This window comes from Pseudophryne corroboree, chromosome 9 (assembly GCF_028390025.1).
Source record: "Pseudophryne corroboree isolate aPseCor3 chromosome 9, aPseCor3.hap2, whole genome shotgun sequence".
Classification (NCBI taxonomy): Eukaryota; Metazoa; Chordata; class Amphibia; order Anura; family Myobatrachidae; genus Pseudophryne; species Pseudophryne corroboree.
In genome coordinates this window covers 332,179,262-332,202,878 of record NC_086452.1, presented here as the reverse complement: position 1 = coordinate 332,202,878, position 23,617 = coordinate 332,179,262, and the positions used below count along the sequence as shown (strand labels likewise).

Sequence of the window (23,617 nt, the reverse complement as noted above, 5' to 3'; positions counted from 1 at the left end):
GCACACACCAGAGCGCTATATATATACAGGGATAACCTTATATAAGTGTTTTTCCCTTTATAGCTGCTGTATTGTTTATACTGCGCCTAATTAGTGCCCCCCTCTCTTTTTTAACCCTTTCTGTAGTGTAGTGACTGCAGGGGAGAGCCAGGGAGCTTCCCTCCAACGGAGCTGTGAGGGAAAATGGCGCCAGTGTGCTGAGGAGATAAGGCCGCCGAGAAGGGGGCGGAGCCTATCTCCCGTTTTTCTGTGTATTTTGGCAGGGGTTAAATTCATCCATATAGCCCAGGAGCTATATGTGATGCATTTTTTGCCATCCAAGGTGTTTTTATTGCGTCTCAGGGCGACCCCCCCAGCGCCCTGCACCCTCAGTGACCGGAGTGTGAAGTGTGCTGAGAGCAATGGCGCACAGCTGCAGTGCTGTGCGCTACCTTGTTGAAGACAGGACGTCTTCTGCCGACGATTTTCCGGACCTCTTCTGTCTTCTGGCTCTGTAAGGGGGCCGGCGGCGCGGCTCTGGGACCTATCCATGGCTGGGCCTGTGATCGGTCCCTCTGGAGCTAATGTCCAGTAGCCTAAGAAGCCCAATCCACTCTGCACGCAGGTGAGTTCGCTTCTTCTCCCCTTAGTCCCTCGATGCAGTGAGCCTGTTGCCAGCAGGTCTCACTGAACATAAAAAACCTAAAACTAAACTTTTCACTAAGCAGCTCAGGAGAGCCACCTAGTGTGCACCCTTCTCGTTCGGGCACAAAAATCTAACTGAGGCTTGGAGGAGGGTCATAGGGGGAGGAGCCAGTGCACACCAGGTAGTTCTAAAGCTTTGCTTTTGTGCCCAGTCTCCTGCGGAGCCGCTATTCCCCATGGTCCTTACGGAGTCCCCAGCATCCACTTAGGACGTTAGAGAAAATAGTAGTAGTGCTGTAAAGAACATATGACCGTCTCTCCTTATCACCAATGTTTGATTATCATGCTCCAATTCCGTTTTGGATACAGTGTCACGGATTTTTACGGGCAATCAAGTTATATTGTTCAAGTATCAGTGATAACCATTCCTTTTGAAGAAACCGCAACATCGAAAAGGGTGGAGAAACGCGTCAAGGACGGTTAAAGACGTACACCTATGTGCTCCTTCTATTGATTGCTACTTCAGTATCACGGAGACAGACAGGAATAAGTGAGCCGCGGACTCCGTCCCGCACCTACAGCTGATCAGCGCTACGGAGCGCAGGAGACTGTGTATTCAGGACGGTGAGACAGTGAGCTGGTGAGCGTAATGACTGCATACGGGAGGTAGTAGCATACCGCTGACCCACCACTAATACTTGAACCACATAACTTGATTGCCGTAAAAATCCATGACTGTGTATCCAAAACAGAATTGGAGTATGATAATCAAATATTGGTGATAAGGAGAGACTGTCATATGTTCTTTACAGCACTACTATTTTTAATTCTTTATAAATCTTGAATGGATTATTTTTTTTAAATAATTTTTAATAATTTCTAATAAATAGCGCTCTTTATTTGAGTCATTTTGTATTACTTATTATATTGCTACAATTTTCTGTGACATGGCATGTCAGATGGGAGCTGCTTTTAATTAGCACTATTAATGTGGAGTTTCTATACTAGACAATTATTGATTAACTCGCGCCCAAATTTTTGTGACCTATCTTCTTGCCTTGGAGTTTTTGTGTTTGGAGTTTTTTCCTTCTCTCTCTCCCCCATTTTAGTGGTTAGGGTTCAGTCTTCTCCTCCCCAGTACCGCTCGCCAAAGCCTCCATGTGTCTATCCGCTGCTGCCCAAGCCATCATTCAGAGATGCCTTGTATTGTCGCAACTGTAGTGTACTGGTGGCGGTATACTTCATGGTGATGAGGGTTATGGATCAGAAGGTTGACAATGTCTAAGTCGACATGATCAAAAGGTTGACAGGGTCGACATGAGTTTTTGGTGTCTAAATTTCATTTCTCGCACATGGACCCCCAATTAGTGTACCGCATTCCCTAACGCTTCTGGCAAGGTGCGTCATAGGTTACTATACCAAATTGTACTCAACGTGGATGGTGAAGTATGAAAAAGTCGTAAAAATAAAACTCATGTTGACCATTATCATGTTGACCATTTGATCCTGTCGTCCTTTTAACCATGTCGACCATATGCATGTCGACCTATTGCTTCTCAACCTTTTTAAATGTCGACCTTATCATATAGATACCGTGGGAGAGTACCAGGGGTGAGGTGGGGTGTAGACCTCAGTGTGGGAGTGTTCCAGAATAGAGAAGTGTAGAACATATACAATTTCATCGAAGAGCATAGCATATTAAGTCTGACGTGAAAACTTCTTGTTTACAGGACTATACCTAGGGGAACAGGCTCCCCTGGCAAAGTGAAGGACCTGCCACCTCTCACCCCCTCATCACCCATATAATAGTGTGCCTATACTTCACATACAAGTCAAGTGCTCAACCCATATCACATTCCACCAGTCTGTGCCTCCCTTCACTTTATACCCAGTAGCGGATCTTGCTACAGGCACGCAGGATTTTTGCCCGGATGGCGCCGTCGCCGTGGCAAGATCCGCTACTGGTGGTGCCCCCAGTGTTGTGACGGCATCGTGGGACCGGCACATAGATGCTAGGGGTCATAATTGACCTCTAGTGTCTATGCTGTGCTATGGGAGAGACGTAATGACGTCTCTCCCATAGATCCAAGGAGCGGCGCAGGCAGCCGAAGACAGAGGACAGCAGCGATCGGGAAGCAGGAGTGGGGATGGCATTTTTTTTTTTTTTGATGATCGGTGCTACTGGGGGCACAACTGCTGAGGGCACAGCTACAGGGGGCATAACTGACCACGCCCCTTCTCCAAAGCTATGCCCCTATTTTTTTTGCCCTGGGCGCCACAAGGCCTAGATCCGGCCCTGTTTATACCATCCATTAACCCATATTATGGGGTAAATGTATGAAGAAGTGATGTGTGGAGAAGTTGCCCATGGCAACCAATCAGCATTGACATAACATTTATAATTTGCATACTATAAAATTATACAGAGACAACTTCTCCACTGGCTCACTTCTCCACTTGTATCACTGCTTCATACATTTACCGGTATATGTCAGCTACGTACCAAATTCTACTAACCACGTGCCCACCCTAACATGGCATGCCTATTTTTGCACCAATGTACCATATTTCTAGATAAGTGCATGGATTTGGTGTCTGATGGTAGGGCTGATAATGGGTGTTCTGGGTAGGGGTGGGCAATATATCTGTTCAATAATAATAACAATACAGGTTGAGTATCCCTTATCCAAAATGCTTGGGACCAGAGGTATTTTGGATATCGGATTTTTCCGTATTTTGGAATAATTGCATACCATAATGAGATATCATGGTGATGGGACCCTAGTCTAAGCACAGAATACATTTCTGTTTCATATACACCTGGGGGGTAATTCCAAGTTGATCGCAGCAGGAATTTTTTTAGCAGTTGGGCAAAACCATGTGCACTGCAGGGGAGGCAGCTATAACGTGAAAAAAGAGTTAGATTTGGGTGTGTTATTTTATTTCTGTGCAGGGTAAATACTGGCTGCTTTATTTTTACACTGCAAATTAGATTGCAGATTGAACACACCACACCCAAATCTAACTCTCTCTGCACATGTTAAATCTGCCTCCCCTGCAGTGCACATGGTTTTGCCCAACTGCTAAAAAAAAATTCCTGCTGCGATCAACTTGGAATTACCCCCCTTATACACACAGCCTGAAGGTCATTTTAGCCAATATTTTTAATAACTTTGGGTATTAAACAAAGTGTGTGTATATTCACACAATTCATTTATGTTTCATATACACCTTATACACACAGGCTGAAGGTCATTTAATACAATATTTTTAATTACTTTGTGTATTAAACAAAATTTGTGTACATTGAGCCATCAGAAAACAAAGGTTTCTCTATCTCAGTCTCACTCAAAAAATTCTGTATTTCTGAATATTCCGTATTTCAGAATATTTGGATATGGGATTCTCAACCTGTAATAATAATAATGCAGTTACAGAAAGTGATGGTAAGGTGGTATGTCTAACTTTCTATTACTGTAGTATTACAGGTCTCTCCCACCTAAAATAATAATTTATTTATTTATAGAGTGCCTTTCTTCAAATAGGGCTCAAAGAACTTTACATTATTGCAGAGGTTGAGGTAGCCAAGATCTTGGGTGTGCTCAGTTGCTGATCCATGTAATTATTCCCTAACCAATTAAAGCTTACAGTCTACATTTCCTAACACACACAATAGGCTCCATTTTTGTAAAGCTGGGTATACACCAAGATTTATCTGTCCAAACTGTCTTGTGGGAACAAAAATCTGGTAATGTATGGGAGCAGATAACAATCAACCATTTGCTTGCAAACAATGAAAAACAGACAATTGTCACTCAAATTGGTTAAATCTGTTTGATTTAACAAATTAATCAGAGCAATTGTTTTTGTCCGTTTTCAATACACCAGATTTTTTTTCCCACCAGATAGATTGTACTTATAAATCTGTAGGCGCGTACCCATTTTTAGAAGACAATTGACCTACTAGTATGTTTGTAGACAGTACCAGGAAACTGGAGCAGCCAGGTGTAGAACATACAAACTCCAAACAGATAGGTTCATGCTATAACCGAACCAAGTGACATGAAGGAAAAATGCTAACTACTGGCCTCAGCAATGTTTAGGAAGCACATGGCTAGCCAATCATCGGAAATCTCCCTCGGTAGTAAACAGATTAAGGCTATGTTTTGCGTATTTCAATTCTCAAAAAAATGGATGAATGGCACTAACTAAAAAATTTCTACAGACGGGTTTCCAACAGTGAGTGTGAGTTAGTTCTGTAGTGTTGTAGGGTATATTTTATTGGAATAATGTGTGAGTGCAATTATCATCTTGAGGGCTGTAACACACTGGCCGGTTTCTCCCGGATGGCAAAAAGCCGGACAAACTTTGTCCGGCTTTTTGCCATCCGGGAGAAACCGGCAGAGTCGCTCACACAGGACGGCTTTGAGCCGTGTGTGATGCTGTGCACATGCGCAGCATCAGACACGGCTTCAGAAAAAAACGTTGTGTGTGAAAGCTCCCCTTCACACACACGGTTTACTGGCTCCAAAGACGGCCCGGCGGCCGCCCGGCCGCCGGACCTTCCAGTGGTGAGACCAGGCTGCAACCCGGCAGCCGGGCCGGGGCCGTGCAGTGTGAAGGGACCCTAGCCCTCACACTGTTAACTACAATGCCGGCACGGGAAAAAGCCGTCCGGCTTTTTCCCGGCCGGCAAAAGCCGGGTAGTGTGTTTCAGCACTGACTCCATCAGCTTTGCAGTACTTAATTCCTGATGAGAGTGATGTCTTCAGGATAAGCGTGCCCTCATCTACAGAACATGTAGTTGCCCAATGGCAGAAACTGATGTTACGGATATGTCATGGCCCTGTGCGCAGGAAAGCCCCCCCACTTACCTCAAAAAGGGGGCATGGCCTCACGGCCTGACTCTTTTTCATAACTCCGCAGGCGTGCCCAGCATTCCTGGAGAGATGCTGGGGTGCCCCCAGAGACTAGTCTAGCTGCACTGCCGGATCCTACACTGTGACGTAATGTCACATTGCAGCACTCTGCTCCTGTCACTGAGGAGGAGTTGGCATTTTGGTGTCACCACTCGGAGAGGTGCAGCCGACACCTTCCAAGTGACACCACTGGTCATGGCTTCCTGAGACACCAGATGTAAACCCAATTGAGGATTTATGTTGTAATCTGGAACAATACCTAAGATGGCGTTTTATACCACCACCAGGCATTACTTGCATTTCTTTCCTTGTGAAGGGATAGTTCTGCATCCCTACAGCACAATTACATGCATTGGCAGTCTCTTTGCCATGGTGTCTAAAGACTGTATTGGCTGCGCATGGTGGCCAGTGCCTTATTAAGTAACTTCATATTGGCCGAAAATAAGATTTTACACTTACCGGTAAATCTATTTCTCGTAGTCCGTAGAGGATGCTGGAACTCCGTAAGGACCATGGGAAATAGAAGGGCTCCGCAGGAGGCATGGGCACTTTAAGAAAGACTTTGGACTCTGGGTGTGCACTGGCTCCTCCCTCTATGCCCCTCCTCCAGACCCCAGTTAGAGAAACTGTGCCCAGAGGAGATGGACAGTACGAGGAAAGGATTTTTGGGAATCCCAGGGCAAGATTCATACCAGCCACACCAATCACACCGTATAACTTGTGATAATTACCCAGTTAATAGTATGAACAAACAACATAGTCTCGGTCTAAACCGATGAAACTATAACATAACCCTTATGTAAGCCATAACTATATACAAGTTTTGCAGAAGAAGTCCGCACTTGGGACGGACGCCCAGCATCCTCTACGGACTACGAGAAATAGATTTACCGGTAAGTGTAAAATCTTATTTTCTCTAACGTCCTAGAGGATGCTGGGACTCCGTAAGGACCATGGGGATTATACCAAAGCTCCCAAACGGGCGGGAGAGTACGGATGACTCTGCAGCACAGATTGAGCAAACAGGAGGTTCTCCTCAGCCAGGGTATCAAACTTATAGAACTTTGCAAAGGTGTTTGACCCAGACCAAGTAGCTGCTCGGCACAACTGTAATGCCGAGACCCCTCGGGCACCTGCCCAAGACGAGCCCACCTTCCTAGTGGAATGGGCCTTAACCGATTTAGGCAATGGCAATCCTGCCGTAGAATGCGCCTGCTGAATCGTGTTACAGATCCAGCGAGCAATAGTCTGCTTTGAAGCAGGCGCGCCAACTTTGTTGGCTGCATACAGAACAAACAGCGCTTCAGTTTTCCTAACCCTCGCTGTTCTGGCCACATAAATCTTCAAAGCCCTGACCACATCAAAGGAATCGGAATCCTCCAAGTCCCGTGTAGCCACAGGCACGACAATAGGTTGATTCATATGAAAAGAAGAGACCACTTTAGGCAGAAATTGAGGACGAGTCCTCAATTCTGCCCTATCCACGTGGAAAACCAGATAGGGGCTTTTATGTGACAAAGCCGCCAATTCCGAAACACGCCTCGCAGAAGCCAAGGCCAACAACATGACCACTTTCCAAGTGAGATATTTCAACTCCACTGTTGTGAGTGGTTCAAAGCAAGGTGACTTGAGGAAACTTAATACCACATTAAGATCCCACGGCGCCACCGGAGGTACAAAAGGAGGCTGAATATGCAGCACCCCCTTCACGAATGTCTGTACTTCAGGAAGAGAAGCCAATTCCTTTTGAAAGAAAATGGATAAGGCTGAAATTTGGACCTTTATGGACCCTAATTTTAGGCCCAAAGTCACTCCTGTTTGCAGGAAGTGAAGCAGACGACCCAAATGGAATTCCTCCGTAGGAGCAGTCCTGGCCTCACACCAAGAAACATATTTTCGCCATATACGTTGATAATGTTTCAATGTCACGTCCTTCCTAGCCTTGATCAGGGTAGGAATGACCTCCTCCGGAATACCTTTTTTCGCTAGGATCCGGCGTTCAACCGCCATGCTGTCAAACGCAGCCGCGGTAAGTCTTGGAACAGACAGGGCCCCTGCTGCAGCAGGTCCTGTCTTAGAGGAAGAGGCCACGGATCTTCTGTGAGCAACTCTTGCAGATCCGTATACCAAGTCCTTTGTGGCCAATCTGGAACAATGAGGATTGTTCTTACTCTTCTTAGTCTTATTATTCTCAACACCTTGGGTATGAGAGGTAGAGGAGGGAACACATAGACCGATCTGAACACCCGAGGTGTCACTAGAGCGTCCACCGCTACCGCCTGAGGGTCTCTTGACCTGGCGCAATACCGCTTTAGCTTTTTGTTGAGACAGGACGCCATCATGTCTATCTGAGGCAGTCCCCACCGACCCACGATCTGTTTATTATGGCAGTCCATAATGGGGGGAATTCTCTGGGGTGCGGGACTCCCTGTGCCTGCAGTGGCTGGGTGTCCCTGGGGCATCGCAATTTAACACTATTTCATCACTCCATGGAACTTATAGTTTGTTTTATATATATGTAACACCTTCACATAATTTTCTTTTACTCCTCACATTATTCACACATGCAGCAACAGCTGCTCCTACCTCTTTAACCCTATATTTTTATCACTCCTGCGATGCCCTGGGGTTGTCTGGCTGGGTGGCTCTGGGGTGTCCTGCCCCCAGGACCTGAACCCCTAGAGTTAGTGTTAGGGACTTACCCAATGAGAGGCTACCTTGATGCGGTGGGTAAGCTCATAGCTGTTATGCACACCAGTGCCAGCAGGAATGTACTGGTGTCTGAACGGTGAGGGATGCAAAACAAATGAACTCACAGACAGACTGGGGAATAATAAGAATTTACTTACCGATAATTCTATTTCTCGGAGTCCGTAGTGGATGCTGGGGTTCCTGAAAGGACCATGGGGAATAGCGGCTCCGCAGGAGACAGGGCACAAAAGTAAAGCTTTCCGATCAGGTGGTGTGCACTGGCTCCTCCCCCTATGACCCTCCTCCAAGCCAGTTAGGTACTGTGCCCGGACGAGCGTACACAATAAGGGAGGAATTTTGAATCCCGGGTAAGACTCATACCAGCCACACCAATCACACCGTACAACTTGTGATCAAACCCAGTTAACAGTATGATAACAGAGGAGCCTCTGAAAGATGGCTTCCTAAACAATAACCCGAATTAGTTAACAATAACTATGTACAATTATTGCAGATAATCCGCACTTGGGATGGGCGCCCAGCATCCACTACGGACTCCGAGAAATAGAATTATCGGTAAGTAAATTCTTATTTTCTCTATCGTCCTAGTGGATGCTGGGGTTCCTGAAAGGACCATGGGGATTATACCAAAGCTCCCAAACGGGCGGGAGAGTGCGGATGACTCTGCAGCACCGAATGAGAGAACTCCAGGTCCTCCTTAGCCAGAGTATCAAATTTGTAAAATTTTACAAACGTGTTCTCCCCTGACCACGTAGCTGCTCGGCAAAGTTGTAATGCCGAGACCCCTCGGGCAGCCGCCCAAGATGAGCCCACCTTCCTTGTGGAGTGGGCCTTTACAGATTTAGGCTGTGGCAGGCCTGCCACAGAATGTGCAAGTTGGATTGTGCTACAGATCCAACGAGCAATCGTCTGTTTAGACGCAGGAGCACCCATCTTGTTGGGTGCATACAATATAAACAACGAGCCGGATTTTCTGACTCCAGCTGTCCTTGCAATATATATTTTTAATGCTCTGACAACGTCCAGTAACTTGGAGTCCTCCAAGTCACTTGTAGCCGCAGGCACTACAATAGGCTGGTTCAGATGAAATGCTGACACCACCTTAGGGAGAAAATGCGGACGAGTCCGCAGTTCTGCCCTGTCCGAATGGAAAATCAGATATGGGCTTTTGTAAGATAAAGCTGCCAGTTCTGCCACTCTCCTGGCCGAAGCCAGGGCTAGTAACATGGTCACTTTCCATGTGAGATATTTTAAATCCACCTTTTTTAGTGGTTCAAACCAATGAGATTTTAGAAATTCCAAAACCACATTGAGATCCCACGGTGCCACTGGAGGCACCACAGGAGGCTGTATATGCAGCACTCCCTTAACAAAAGTCTGGACTTCAGGAACTGAAGCCAATTCTTTTTGAAAGAAAATCGACAGGGCCGAAATTTGAACCTTAATAGATCCCAATTTGAGACCCATAGACAATCCTGATTGCAGGAAATGTAGGAATCGACCCAGTTGAAATTCCTCCGTCGGAGCACTCCGATCCTCGCACCACGCAACATATCTTCGCCAAATGCGGTGATAGTGTTGCACGGTTACTTCCTTCCTTGCTTTAATCAAAGTAGGAATGACTTCTTCCGGCATGCCTTTTTCCTTTAGGATCCGGCGTTCAACCGCCATGCCGTCAAACGCAGCCGCGGTAAGTCTTGAAACAGACAGGGACCCTGCTGAAGCAAGTCCCTCCTTAGAGGTAGAGGCCACGGATCTTCCGTGATCATCTCTTGAAGTTCCGGGTACCAAGTCCTTCTTGGCCAATCCGGAACCACTAGTATCGTTCTTACGCCTCTTTGCCGTATAATTCTCAATACTTTTGGTATGAGAGGCAGAGGAGGAAACACATACACCGACTGGTACACCCAAGGCGTTACCAGCGCGTCCACAGCTATTGCCTGCGGATCTCTTGACCTGGCGCAATACCTGTCCAGTTTTTTGTTGAGGCGAGACGCCATCATGTCCACCATTGGTCTTTCCCAACGGGTTACCAGCATGTGGAAGACTTCCGGATGAAGTCCCCACTCTCCCGGGTGAAGGTCGTGTCTGCTGAGGAAGTCTGCTTCCCAGTTGTCCACTCCCGGGATGAACACTGCTGACAGTGCTATCACATGATTCTCTGCCCAGCGAAGAATCCTTGCAGCTTCTGCCATTGCACTCCTGCTTCTTGTGCCGCCCTGTCTGTTTACATGGGCGACTGCCGTGATGTTGTCCGACTGGATCAACACCGGTTTTCCTTGAAGCAGAGGTTCTGCCTGGCTTAGAGCATTGTAGATTGCTCTTAGTTCCAGAATGTTTATGTGAAGAGACGTTTCCAGGCTCGTCCACACTCCCTGGAAGTTTCTTCCTTGTGTGACTGCTCCCCAGCCTCTCAGGCTGGCGTCCGTGGTCACCAGGATCCAATCCTGTATGCCGAATCTGCGGCCCTCCAATAGATGAGCACTCTGCAACCACCACAGAAGAGATACCCTTGTCCTTGGAGACAGGGTTATCCGCTGGTGCATCTGAAGATGCGACCCTGACCATTTGTCTAACAGATCCCTCTGGAAAATTCGTGCATGGAATCTGCCGAATGGAATTGCTTCGTAAGAAGCCACCATTTTTCCCAGGACTCTTGTGCATTGATGTACAGACACCTTTCCTGGTTTTAGGAGGTTCCTGACAAGCTCGGACAACTCCTTGGCTTTTTCCTCCGGGAGAAAAACCTTTTTCTGAACCGTGTCCAGAATCATCCCTAGGAACAGCAGACGAGTTGTCGGCATTAACTGGGATTTTGGAATATTCAGAATCCAGCCGTGCTGTTTTAGCACTTCTTGAGACAGTGCTAATCCCCTCTCTAGCTGTTCTCTGGACCTTGCCCTTATTAGGAGATCGTCCAAGTATGGGATAATTAATACGCCTTTTCTTCGAAGAAGAATCATCATCTCGGCCATTACCTTTGTAAAGACCCGAGGTGCCGTGGACAATCCGAACGGCAGCGTCTGAAACTGATAGTGACAGTTTTGTACAACGAACCTGAGGTACCCCTGGTGTGAGGGGTAAATTGGAACGTGGAGGTACGCATCCTTGATGTCCAAGGACACCATAAAGTCCCCTTCTTCCAGGTTCGCTATCACTGCTCTGAGTGACTCCATTTTGAACTTGAACTTCTTTATGTACAGGTTCAAGGACTTCAGATTTAGAATAGGTCTTACCGAGCCGTCCGGCTTCGGTACCACAAATAGAGTGGAATAATACCCCTTTCCCTGTTGTAGAAGAGGTACCTTGACTATCACCTGCTGAGAGTACAGCTTGTGAATGGCTTCCAAAACCGTCTCCCTTTCGGAGGGGGACGTTGGTAAAGCAGACTTCAGGAAACGGCGAGGCGGATCTGTCTCTAGTTCCAACCTGTACCCCTGAGATATTATCTGCAGGATCCAGGGATCTACCTGCGAGTGAGCCCACTGCGCGCTGAAATTCTTGAGACGACCACCCACCGCCCCCGAGTCCGCTTGAGAAGCCCCAGCGTCATGCTGAGGCTTTTGTAGAAGCGGGGGAGGGCTTCTGTTCCTGGGAAGGAGCTGCCTGTTGGTGTCTCTTCCCCCTTCCTCTGCCTCGTGGCAGATATGAATATCCCTTTGCTCTCTTGTTTTTAAAGGAACGAAAGGGCTGCGGTTGAAAAGTCGGTGTCTTTTTCTGTTGGGGAGTAGCTTGAGGTAAAAAGGTGGATTTCCCGGCTGTAGCCGTGGCCACCAAATCTGATAGACCGACTCCAAATAACTCCTCCCCTTTATACGGCAAAACTTCCATATGCCGTTTTGAGTCCGCATCGCCTGACCACTGTCGCGTCCATAAACTTCTTCTGGCCGAAATGGACATAGCACTTACCCGTGATGCCAGTGTGCAGATATCCCTCTGTGCATCACGCATATAAAGAAATGCATCCTTTATTTGCTCTAAAGACAGTAAAACATTGTCCCTATCCAGGGTATCAATATTTTCAATCAGGGACTCTGACCAAACTACTCCAGCACTGCACATCCAGGCTGTCGCTATAGCTGGTCGTAGTATAACACCTGTATGTGTGTATATACTTTTTTGGATATTTTCCATCCTCCTATCTGTTGGATCTTTAAGTGCGGCCGTCTCAGGAGAGGGTAACGCCACTTGTTTAGATAAGCGTGTGAGCGCCTTATCCACCCTAGGAGGTGTTTCCCAGCGCGCCCTAACCTCTGACGGGAAAGGGTATAAAGCTAATAACTTCTTTGAAATTAGCATCTTTTTATCGGGGGCAACCCACGCTTCATCACATACATCATTTAGTTCTTCTGATTCAGGAAAAACTATAGGTAGTTTTTTCACACCCCACATAATACCCTGTTTAGTGGTACCTGTAGTATCAGCTAAATGTAACGCCTCCTTCATTGCCAAAATCATATAACGTGTGGCCCTACTGGAAAATACGGTTGATTCGTCACCGTCGCCACTGGAATCAGTGCCTGTGTCTGGGTCTGTGTCGACCGACTGAGGCAAAGGGCGTTTTACAGCCCCTGACGGTGTTTGAGGCGCCTGGACAGGCACTAACTGATTGTCCGGCCGTCTCATGTCGTCAAACGACTGCTTTAGCGTGTTGACACTATCCCGTAATTCCATAAATAAAGGCATCCATTCTGGTGTCGACCCCCTAGGAGGTGACATCCCCATATTTGGCAATTGCTCCGCCTCCACACCAATATCGTCCTCATACATGTCGACACACACGTACCGACACACAGCAGACACACAGGGAATGCTCTTAACGAAGACAGGACCCCACTAGCCCTTTGGGGAGACAGAGGGAGAGTTTGCCAGCACACACCAAAAGCGCTATATATGACAGGGATAGCCTTATAATAAGTGCTCCCTGTATAGCTGCTTTTATAATATAATTTTTGCCACTATTTTGCCCCCCCTCTCTTGTTTTACCCTGTTTCTGTAGTGCAGTGCAGGGGAGAGACCTGGGAGCCGTCCTGACCAGCGGAGCTGTGTAAGGAAAATGGCGCTGTGTGCTGAGGAGATAGGCCCCGCCCCTTTTCCGGCGGGCTCGTCTCCCGCTCTTTAGTGTATTCTGGCAGGGGTTAAATATCTCCATATAGCCCCGGAGGCTATATGTGAGGTATTTTTTAGCCAAATAGGTTTTCATTTGCCTCCCAGGGCGCTCCCCTCCCAGCGCCCTGCACCCTCAGTGACTGCCGTGTGAAGTGTGCTGAGAGGAAAATGGCGCACAGCTGCAGTGCTGTGCGCTACCTTTAGAAGACTGAGGAGTCTTCTGCCGCCGATTCTGGACCTCTTCATGTTTCAGCATCTGCAAGGGGGCCGGCGGCGAGGCTCCGGTGACCATCCAGGCTGTACCTGTGATCGTCCCTCTGGAGCTGATGTCCAGTAGCCAAGAAGCCAATCCATCCTGCACGCAGGTGAGTTCACTTCTTCTCCCCTAAGTCCCTCGTTGCAGTGATCCTGTTGCCAGCAGGACTCACTGTAAAATAAAAAACCTAAGCTAAACTTTCTCTAAGCAGCTCTTTAGGAGAGCCACCTAGATTGCACCCTTCTCGGCCGGGCACAAAAATCTAACTGGCTTGGAGGAGGGTCATAGGGGGAGGAGCCAGTGCACACCACCTGATCGGAAAGCTTTACTTTTGTGCCCTGTCTCCTGCGGAGCCGCTATTCCCCATGGTCCTTTCAGGAACCCCAGCATCCACTAGGACGATAGAGAAATGACATTACATACACAGAAGGTGATAGGGTAACAAAATAAACACAAAGTGAACAGAGAAGCCCAAAGGCTAAGAAACCGGGCAACAGCAAAACCCTAAAGGGTTACCAACGGGTGTGGCAGTAAACTCCTTGGTCAGAGATGGAATAATAGACACAAGGAGAGTCTCCACAATCCTAGTCCTCACTTGCAGTGCACTGGTTCAGCTTACTGCCACTAAACTGACACCTGAACACCTTGCACAGTGAGAAAGGATTTTGGCAGGCAAGTCTGAGAATACAGCCGCAAACTTGCTAGGTTCACAGAGTAGCAAAAGAACCCCAGCAGGTTAAACGACTGACTCCAGTCTTACTGCTAGGTCTGGATTGGCAGAGTGTAATACCAAATCCCAAGGCCTATTTGCAGTAAGCAACAAACAAATACAAAGTTTACACAGTACTAGCTAGCTTTCAGGAACTGACTAACCAACAAAGATTCAGCAGCATCTGCCTAACCTGAGAAGAGGGTTTATATAGCAGGTGCTGTCCACGCCCCACTCAGACCTCACAGACTGTGAACACAAAAACCAGCACCGGATCCCCTGCCGTGCACAGAGTCTGTAACCATTGCACAGCAAAAGACCCGAACCGGAGTATCAGCTACGCTCAGGTTACTCCGCTAGCACTTGTCTCCCGGTTGCCATGACGACGTGGCAGCACAGAGCAGGAGACCCTAACAGTACCCCCCCTCTGACGAGGGGTCAAAGAACCCCTACCACCGGGTTTATCGGGGAACTGCGAGAAGAAAGAGCGTAACAGTCTGGGGGCATGAAGATCACAATTGCGCACCCACGACCGCTCCTCCGGGCCATACCCCTTCCAGTGCACCAAAAATGACAGCCGACCCCGAACCATCTTGGAGTCAAGAATCCTTTCAACAACAAACTCCCTCTGGCCACGTATCAGAAGAGGGGAAGGTCTTCCACTGGAAGAAGGATTACTAATCGCCCGTTTTAAAAGGGAACAATGAAATGTTTTATTGATACCCAAAGAACGGGGTAGATCTAACTGAAATGCCACCGGATTGATAACCCTAGTGATCTTATAAGGACCGATGAACCGGGGGCCTAACTTATGAGACGGCTGTCTCAACTTCAAATTCTTGGTAGACAACCAGACGAAGTCTCCTAATTTGAAGCTGCAGGGTCTTTTCCGCTTATCAAAAACCCTTTTGGTCACTAATGACACAGACACAAGGGCTTTCTTCACTTTCCTCCAAATACCTCTAAGGACCGAAACCACAGAGGAACCACCAGGCGTGGAGTCCAGGGGGTCAAAAGAATTGGCCTTAGGATGATGCCCATACACACAAAGGAAGGGAGAGATCCCTGTAGCAGAGTGAGCCGCGTTGTTATAGGCAAACTCCGCCATGGACAGATGAGCCACCCAGTCAGTCTGACACTTGGAGACATAACACCTGAGGAACTGCTCCAAGGACTGGTTCACCCTTTCAGTCTGCCCATTAGACTGCGGATGGTAGCCTGACGACAAGCTGACAGAAATCTGGAGATCGGAACAAAATGCCCTCCAGAATTTGGCCACAAACTGGGATCCGCGGTCAGAGACCACATCAAGTGGCAACCCGTGGAGGCGCACAACATGCAGCATAAATAATTCAGACAGGCGTCTGGCCGATGGCAGCCCAACCAATGGAACGAAGTGCGCCATCTTCGAAAACCTGTCAACGACAACCCAGATGGCTGTCATCCCCGAGGATTTGGGCAAGTCCACCACAAAATCCATTGAAATGTGGGTCCATGGCTTAAATGGAATAGAGAGTGGATGTAATGGGCCAACAGGAACCCCTCTAGGAGTCTTATTTCGGGCACAGATGTCACATGCCCGAACCCACTGATCGACATCCCTAGCCACCGAGGGCCACCACACCGCCCTTGATAGCAACTCCTGAGTTCTGGCAATACCCGGGTGACCTGCCGACTTCTTGGCATGGAATTCCAGGAACACTCGCTGTCTTAACCTAGGAGGCACAAACAAAAGACCTACCGGAAGGTCTGGAGGAGCCTGCTCCTGTGCTCTAAGGACTAATGACAAGAGGTCCTGGGTAATGCCCACTTTAATACATGATGGGGACACAATGGGCAATGGCTCCTCGGTGGTCTCCTGGATTGGAGCAAAACTCAGCGAGAGCGCATCAGCCTTGATGTTTTTTGACCCAGGGCGATATGTTATCAAAAAATTAAAGCGAGCAAAAAACAAAGCCCATCGTGCCTGCCTGGCATTGAGGCGCTTCGCTGACTCTAAATATGCCAAATTCTTATGGTCGGTGAGAATTGAGACCACAAACTTAGCCCCCTCAAGCCAGTGTCTCCACTCCTCGAGTGCATCCTTAATAGCCAACAATTCCCGGTTACCCACGTCATAATTCATCTCGGCAGGCAAAAATTTACGGGAAAAGTAAGCACAGGGATGAAGGCGATTATCAGACACCCCCATCTGAGAGAGCACTGCCCCAATACCCATCTCAGAGGCATCCACCTCCACCACAAAAGGACGCTCTGGATCTGGGTGTCGCAGCACCTTGGCCGAGACAAATGCCCTTTTGAGACGGGCAAAAGCCGCTTTGGCCTCACAAGACCAGTGAGCAACATCCGCCCCTTTCTTAATGAGTGCCACCAAGGGCGCCACTATAGACGAAAATCCAGCGATAAATCGTCTATAAAAATTCGCAAAGCCCAGAAAACGCTGAAGCGCCTTCAAACTAGTGGGCTGCACCCAATCCAGGACTGCCTGTACCTTGGAACCCTCCATTTGGAAACCTTCTGGGGAGATAATATATCCTAGAAATGCGATTTGCTGAACTTCAAATTCGCACTTCTCCAGCTTCGCCCCAAGCCGGTGGTCTCTGAGTTTCTGGAGGACTAAGCGTACATGCTTCCGATGTTCCTCCAGGGAATGGGAGAAGATTAGGATGTCATCTAAGTATACAACTAAGAATCTATCCAAATATTCCCTGAGCACATCGTTCATGAAGTCCTGGAAGACTGTCGGGGCATTACAGAGCCCAAAAGGCATCACCAAATATTCATAATGCCCTGAGTGGGTATTAAAGGCAGTCTTCCATTCATCCCCCTCTCTTATTCGGATTAGATTGTACGCACCGCGTAGGTCAATCTTAGAAAAAATGGTGGCAGTACGAAGCTGGTCAAACTAGACCGAAATGAGAGGCAGTGGGTATGAGTTTTTAATCGTGATACGGTTCAATTCCCTGAAGTCGATGCAGGGTCGCAACGAACCGTCCTTTTTACCCCCGAAGAAGACCCCGACCCAACTGGAGACTGTGAAGGTCTGATAAATCCCTTAGCCAAGTTCTCCTGAATGTACTCTGCCATAGCCTGAGTCTCAGGACGTGACAGGGAGTACAACCTGCTCTTGGGAAGCTTAGCATTCGGCAACAAATCAATGGCACAGTCATAGGGGCGATGGGGAGGTAGTACCTCTGCAACTCTTTTGGAGAACACGTCCGCAAAATCTGCATAACATCCTGGCAATCCTGGCAAACTTAGCTGCGAAAGCCTGACTGGAAGGCTCAAGCAACTCCTGAAACAATCAGTACCCCAACTAAGAATCTCCCCAGAGACCCAGTCAAATTGAGGATTGTGGGCCCTTAACCAGGGTAACCCCAACACCAATGGGGCAAAAGTACAGACAGTCACATAAAAGGACAATTTTTCAGAGTGTGTGGCTCCAATAAACAAAGAAATCTGGCTAGTGCAAGAGGTAATTTTACCCTGGGATAATGGTTCCCCGTTTAACCCACAAATCTCAATTTCCGATGCCAAGGATACTAAGGGAACAGAGTGTTTCATGGCGAATTGGCGGTCCATAAAAACCCCGTCGGCCCCACTGTCCACAAAGGCCTCAGTCTTGACAGTTTGACCGAGGATCTTCAAGGTCACCGGAATGATAAAAGTCTTCTTGGGAAATTCCGACTTCTGACCTGACAGGATATTTCCCATCACCCTCAGGCCCTGAAGTTTTCCGGCTTTTCTGGGCATGATACTACCACATGACCTTTATTCCCACAGTACAAACATAACCCCTGCTGTCTCCTCCGCGTCTTCTCACGCGAGGAGAGGCGGGTAGCCCCAATCTGCATAGGCTCCTCGGAAAATTCCTCAGAGTCTGAGGTTCCCTTGGGAAAGAAGGAAACATCGGTCTCCCTTTCAAGCCTGCGCTCTCTCAGCCGTCTATCCACCCGAATGGATAACTGCATGAGCTGATCCAAGCTATCAGGCAAGGGATATTGTACCAGTTGGTCTTTTAACTGGTTAGAAAGACCTCTTCGGTACTGGTGTCTCAGGGCTGGGTCATTCCACTGGGTATCATGGGCCAACCTCCGAAACTCCGTACAATAAACCTCAACTGGCCTTCGCCCTTGCTTAAGGATCGAAATCTGAGCCTCGGCTGAGGCCGTCTTGTCAGGGTCATCATACAACATGCCCAGTGCCGTAAAAAAAGCATCAACACTTTTAAGCGACGGACAGTCAGGCTGCAACCCATATGCCCAGACCTGTGGGTCTCCTTGTAGCAAGGAAATCACTATGCCCACCCGCTGAATCTCTGACCCAGAAGACTGAGGCCTAAGCTGGAAATATAGCTTGCAGCTCTCCTTGAAACAAAAGAACTGCGAGCGATCTCCAGAAAAACGATCCGGGAGATTTACTTTCGGCTCCTTAACCCCTGAAGGTACTGCTGCTGCGGGAGCTCCGCCAGCGGCCTGCGAGGTGTGCATTTTAATGGACAAATCATTAAATTGTCGTGTCAGGACCTGCACCTGATCGACCACGTGTTGCAAAGTATTTTGAGGGGTATGCTCCATATTCCTACAAAATTTCAACAGGAGTATTAGGCTGCTGAATATGTTATGCACACCAGTGCCAGCAGGAATGTACTGGTGTCTGAACGGTGAGGGATGCAAAACAAATGAACTCACAGACAGACTGGGGAATATGACATTACATACAGAGAAGGTGATAGGGTAACAAAATAAACACAAAGTGAACAGAGAAGCCCAAAGGCTAAGAAACCGGGTGTCTCCCTAGTATTAGGAATGCTTAGATGGAAAGAAGCGAGATGTAGTGATTTAATACGTAGAGAACCCGAAATGCTGTTGCTAAGGGCAACAGCAAAACCCTAAAGGGTTACCAACGGGTGTGGCAGTAAACTCCTTGGTCAGAGATGGAATAATAGACACAAGGAGAGTCTCCACAATCCTAGTCCTCACTTGCAGTGCACTGGTTCAGCTTACTGCCACTAAACTGACACCTGAACACCTTGCACAGTGAGAAAGGATTTTGGCAGGCAAGTCTGAGAATACAGCCGCAAACTTGCTAGGTTCACAGAGTAGCAAAAGAACCCCAGCAGGTTAAACGACTGACTCCAGTCTTACTGCTAGGTCTGGATTGGCAGAGTGTAATACCAAATCCCAAGGCCTATTTGCAGTAAGTAACAAACAAATACAAAGTTTACACAGTACTAGCTAGCTTTCAGGAACTGACTAACCAACAAAGATTCAGCAGCATCTGCCTAACCTGAGAAGAGGGTTTATATAGCAGGTGCTGTCCACGCCCCACTCAGACCTCACAGACTGTGAGCACAAAAACCAGCACCGGATCCCCTGCCGTGCACAGAGTCTGTAACCATTGCACAGCAAAAGACCCGAACCGGAGTATCAGCTACGCTCAGGTTACTCCGCTAGCACTTGTCTCCCGGTTGCCATGACGACGTGGCAGCACAGAGCAGGAGACCCTAACAATAGCCCTGGCCAGGAATATGCTAAGTGCCTCTGGTTACTACAGGTTGAGCTAGTGTGAGATAGTGCACCTGCTACCTTTTCTCTTTGTACACTTTACTTAGTCTCAAGCGGACTAGCACCTCACTACCTAATTAAGGTGTGCAAATTAGGGCCCTTTTCCCTCTGTAACTGATGTATTCATACATTTTTGAAGGTAGGAGACACCTTCACCCTAATTTAGCACCCTACCCCACCCACCCCTCTGATTTTAAATAGTCCAACACTCTAGCCTTTACATTTGGAATGAGCACACTGTGGTAAGACTCCTACATTTTGTTTAATATGGCAGTCCATAATGGGGGGAATTCTCTGGGGTGCGGGGCTCCCTGTGCCTGCCGTGGCTGGGTGTCCCTGGGGCATCGCAATTTAACACTATTTCATCACTCCATGGCACTTATAGTTTGTTTTATATATATGTAACACCTTCACATAATTTTCTTTTACTCCTAACATTATTCACACATGCAGCAACAGCTGCTCCTACCTCTTTAACCCTATATTTTTATCACTCCTGCGATGCCCTGGGGTTGTCTGGCTGCGTGGCTCTGGGGTGTCCTGCCCCCCGGACCTGAACCCCTATAGTTAGTGTTAGGGACTTACCCAATGAGAGGCTACCTTGATGCAGTGGGTAAGCTTATAGCCCTGGCCAGGAATATGCTAAGTGCCTCTGGTTACTACAGGTTGAGCTAGTGTGAGATAGTGCACCTGCTACCTTTTCCCTTTGTACACTTTACTAAGTCTCAAGCAGAGTAGCACCTCACTACCTAATTAAGGTGTGCAAATTAGGGCCCTTTTCCCCCTCGTTGTAGGGACTAGCTGGGACTTCGGTATATTGAGAATCCATCCGTGCCCCTGCAACATCCTCATCGACAGCGACACGCTGTCCAGCAACTTCTCCCGAGATCTCGCCTTTATGAGGAGATCGTCCAAGTATGGGATAATTGTGACACCCTGCTTGCGCAGGAGCACCATCATTTCCGCCATTACCTTGGTGAAAATTCTCGGGGCTGTGGAAAGCCCAAACGGCAACGTCTGAAATTGGTAATGACAGTCCTGTACTGCAAATCTCAGGAACGCCTGGTGAGGAGGGAAAATCTGAACATGAAGGTATGCATCCTTTATGTCCAGGGACACCATCCAATCCCCCCCCTCCAGGCTGGCGATGACCGCTCTGAGCGATTCCATCTTGAACTTGAACTTTTTCAAGTACAAGTAAAGGGATTTTAGATTCAAAATGGGCCTGACCGAACCGTCCGGTTTCGGGACCACAAACAGGGTTGAGTAATACCCCTTTCCTTGCTGGAGAAGAGGAACTTTGACTATCACCTGTTGAAGATACAATTTTTGAATTGCAGTCAACACTAACTCCCTCTCTGACGGGGAAGCTGGCAGAGCCGATTTGAAAAACCGGCGAGGAGGCACGTCTTCGAATTCCAGCCTGTATCCCTGAGAAACAATCTCTATAGCCCAGGGATCCACCTCTGAGTGAACCCAGACCTGGCTGAAAAATCGAAGATGTGCCCCCACTTGAGCTGACTCCCCCCGGGAAGCCCCAGCGTCATGCGGTGGACTTTGCAGATGTAGGGGAGGACTTCTGCTCCTGGGAACTAGCTGCATGCAGCTTTTCTCCCTTGCCTTTTCCTCTGGCAAGGAAGGACGATCCCAGTACCTTCTTGCTTTTATTGGAACGAAAGGACTGCATTTGATAATGAGGTGCCTTTTTAGTATGCTGCGGGGGGACATAAGGTAAGAAATTCGATTTACCGGCCGTAGCAGTAGAGACAAGGTCCGAGAGGCCTTCTCCAAACAACTCCTCCCCCTTGTAAGGCAACGACTCCATATGCCGCTTTGAGTCGGCATCCCCCGTCCACTGTCGGGACCACAGGAGTCGCCTAGCAGAAATAGACATAGCATTTATTCTGGAGCTTAGTAAACAAATGTCTCTTTGAGCATCCCTCATATATAAAGCAGCATCTTTGATATGCTCTAGGGTCATTAGAATGGTATCCTTATCTAGGGTGTCAAGTTCCGTAGATAAGGAATCTGTTCATGCTGCGACAGCACTACACACCCAGGCCGATGCCATAGCCGGTCTAACGATAGTACCGGAATGTGTGTAAATGTGCTTCATGGTAACCTCCTGCTTACGATCAGCAGGATCCTTGAGGGAAGCTGTATCCTGAGAAGGCAGTGCCACCTTCTTGGATAAGCGTGTCAGCGCCTTGTCTACCTTCGGCGAAGATTCCCATCGTATCCTGTCCTTTTGTGGAAAGGGATACGCCATAAGAATCCTTTTGGGAACTTGTAATCTCCTATCTGGAGATTCCCAAGCCTTTTCGCACAAGTCGCTTAGTTCAAATGAGGACGGAAAAGTGACCTCAGGCTTTTTCCCTTTATACATGTGTACCCTCGTGTCAGGGACAGGGGGTTCCTCAGTGATATGCAAAACCTCTTTAATGGCAATAATCATGTAACGAATACCTTTCGCCACCTTTGGCTGTAATTTTGCATCCTCATAGTCGACACTAGAGTCAGTATCTGTGTCGGTATCTGTGTCAGTGATCTGGGATATGGTGCGTTTTTGAGACCCCGAAGGTCCTGGTGCCACAGGGACAGGCATGGTCTGACTACCTGACTGATCCCTAGCTTCAGCCTTGTCTAATCGTTTATGCAGTAAATTTACATTTGCATTCAAGACATTCCACATAACCACCCAGCCCGGTGTCGACGTTGCCGACGGCGACCTGACCATCATGCACTCCCCCTCCTCCTTAGGTGAGCCTTCCTCGTCAAACATGTCATCACACACGTACCGTCACACTTCACACACACAGGGAATCTCTTTTCTGAAGACAGGTTCCCCCTGAGGCCCCTTGGAGAGACAGAGAGAGAGTATGCCAGCACACACCCCAGCGCTATATAACCCTGGAGAAAAACACAGATTGTTTACCCAGTAGCACTGCTTAATGTATAAACGCCAATAATGTGCCCCCCCTCTACTTTAAAACCCCCTTTCACCGTGTGTCAAGCAGGGGAGAGTCCGGGGAGCTTCCTCTCAGCGGTGCTGTGGAGAGAAAATGGCGCTGGTGAGTGCTGAGGGAGAAGCCCCGCCCCCTCGGCGGCGGGCTTCTGTCCCGCTCAAACTTACTAAAAAATGGCGGGGGCTCTTTTATATACATGTACAGTGCCCACCTGTACATGTATATAGACTTTTGCCATAGGAGAGGTGTTTTATTGCTGCCCAGGGCGCCCCCACCTGCGCCCTGCACCCTTACAGTGACGGAAGTGACTGCGGTGCTGTGCGTTACCTCAGTGAAGCACCGAAGGCTTCTGCCGCCTGAGACGTCTTCTGTCTTCGTTTCTTCTGGCTCTATGAGGAGAACGGCGGCGCGGCTCTGGGGTGAACGCCCAGGACGAACCTGTGTTCACTCCCTCTGGAGCTAATGGTGTCCAGTAGCCGAGGAAGCAGAGCCTATCATTTAAGTAGGTCTGCCCCTCTCTCCTCAGTCCCTCGATGCAGGGAGCCTGTTGCCAGCAGTGCTCCCTGAAAAAGAGAAAAAATCCTAACAAAAATGCTTTCTAAGCAGGAAACTCAGGGGAGCTCCCTGCAGTGCACCCATTCTCCTCTGGGCACAGTCTAAAACTGGGGTCTGGAGGAGGGGCATAGTGGGAGGAGCCAGTGCACACCCAGAGTCCAAAGTCTTTCTTAAAGTGCCCATGCCTCCTGCGGAGCCCG

General features: G+C 48.3%; 1 protein-coding gene across 3 annotated transcripts in view; it reads right to left on the bottom strand.

Annotated features, from left to right (window-relative positions):
- The window catches only part of C9H22orf23 (chromosome 9 C22orf23 homolog), a 106,482-nt gene that overhangs the window by 24,327 nt on the left and 58,538 nt on the right, over positions 1 to 23,617 (bottom strand). The window lies entirely within an intron of this gene.